A 2,500-nucleotide genomic window follows, 5' to 3' on the forward strand; every position below is an offset into this window, starting at 1 on the left:
TTATTGACTGACTATAAAATGAATAAACAAGGGTGCTGCTAATTGCAAAGATTTAATCATTGTTACAGTCAGAAAGAAACTATGATGTCCGACCGTTGTCCTCTGCTTTGATACATATATACAGTGCTGATTGGTGATGGACGGCCCTTGTTGCACCATGTTGATACACAATGATGATACAATATGCGAATATGCAACAAGTGGATGCCATTCTTTAGTCATGTAAATGAATCTGCATTAATTCCGACGTTTATAGCATCCTGTCTTATGCTGGCAAAGAAGGTAGTAGCTCATCTACACTCTGTCAAGTGTACAGTCACATAGCGGAGCCACATATGATTTCCTTAAGCAACTGCAATTCTCCAGATGATGCTACAGTCCTGGGGCCTGGCACCAACAGATGCTGTTTTATCAGGGCAGGCCTCTTCCGGTACCACTTCATTTTTCATTCTTATAGAACTTGGCCAGTTCCTTACAGCGGCTTGCTTATATCCAATTTGTCTAGCTCTTGCAACTCCCACTATGTTCTAATACAGCAAAACTGTTGAACTACATTGTAGTTCTCGCAGTAGTAGCAGACTCCCAGCATAAGTTTTTGTCCATTTCATACACAGATCTTGCTTTAGTCATCCACTGGTAAACATCTACAGAAAATTTTCCTTGGACTTGTTTGAATTGCAAGTTGAACGTGTATTCTAAAAAAATATCTCTTGGCTAACTGTTTGATTGATGACAGTAACAACTAGTATTATGATCCATGGCATTGTTTATGAAGTTTCCCAATGCAGATATTGCAAAGAAAAGTAAAAGAAAAAGAAGAAGAAGAAGAAGAAGAAGGAAAAGTAGAAGCAGCCGTAAATACGATTCCATCAATCTGGATGACACGAAAGGGAGCGGCCATAAAACTTACCCTTTGAAAAATACAGCAGAGGTATTGTTAGGAGTTCCGTCTGAATGATTTAGGAACGCCAAGTGCTTCACGACCCAGACAATGCCTCTGATATATAGGTTTATTATCTACTTTATTCCTCTTGGGTTCTGATTGTTTCCAGCATCCATGTTCAGAAGAGGAATCCACTGGATGGCATCTAGGAAAGGAATTCTGAGTCATTCTGCTTCAACCATGTGATGAGAAGATGTTGGTGTGTTATACAGGGACTTATAAGTGTTGGTAATCAAATCTTGAGTATGGTACATTAGACTCGTCCAATTTGAATAGTCCGTGGTAGTTTCTTCGGGCAGAGCATTAGGTGTGGCGACACGTGAAATCCTGATCAGAAATGCTTCATCATAATAAGTAAAACTGAATAACCGTCTATATATTTTAAGAAGTGAAAAGAACATTGGATATATTTGATATTAAGTGATGTTAAGAGGTTGATGTTTCTTTGTAGAAATTATATTGCTCCTGGAGACCATAAGACTAAACTACAGGAATGATTTATACTAAAAATACCCGCTATAAGTTTCACAAGACGAAGCACAAAGAAGCAGAAAACATTTTCCTTACTCTAATGAGCAGGAGTTAGTTGGAAAACCCGGTTGTGGAACGAAGCTTGAGTCTTCCTCATTCCATCAGCCTTACTGAAAGTCAGCCCCGCGTCAATTACAGCGGCCCTTCCGCAATAGCTTAAGAAGAGGAATGATTATGGTAATTCGTCTTTATGAGCCTTATGTACTCCTATGCTAAATTGTGTTAAGTCAATGAAGTACTAATTAATTATGCTCTAATGATGTTCTTCAATATAGTCAGTTTAACTTCATTATTATATCAGAATTTGGAATTGGTAACTTTGATATGACTTAGCCCGAAATGAATTGTATAATTGTCAATAATGATTGGATGTATATTACATTTTTTGTCAAGATACGTTCACACACACACATGTATATATATATATATATATATATATATATATATATATATATATATATATATATATATATATATATATACATACATACATACATATATATATATATATATATATATATATATATATATATATATATTGTATATAATAATATATAATACATACATATATATATATACATATATATATATATATATATATATTATATATATATATATAATATATATATATATATATATATATATATATATATATAATATATATATATATATATATATATATATATATATATATATATATATAATTATATATATATATATTATATATAATAATATATATGTATATATGTATTATATATATATATATATATATATATATATATATAAATATATATATATATGTATGTGTGTGTGTGTGTGTGTGTGTGTGTGTGTGTGTGTGTGTGTGTGTGTGTGTGTGTGTGTGTGTTGTGTGTGTGTGTGTGTGGTGTGTGTGTGTGTTGTGTGTGTGTGTGTGTGTGTGTGTGTGTGTGTGTGTGTGTGTGTGTGTGTGTGTGTGTGTGTGTGTGTGTGTGTGTGTGTGTGTGTGTGTGTGTGTGTGTGTGTGTGTGTGTGTGTGTGTGTGTG

This window comes from Penaeus japonicus, unplaced genomic scaffold, assembly GCF_977035675.1.
Source record: "Penaeus japonicus unplaced genomic scaffold, GWHDUDI00000001_assembly GWHDUDI00000001, whole genome shotgun sequence".
Classification (NCBI taxonomy): domain Eukaryota; kingdom Metazoa; phylum Arthropoda; class Malacostraca; order Decapoda; family Penaeidae; genus Penaeus; species Penaeus japonicus.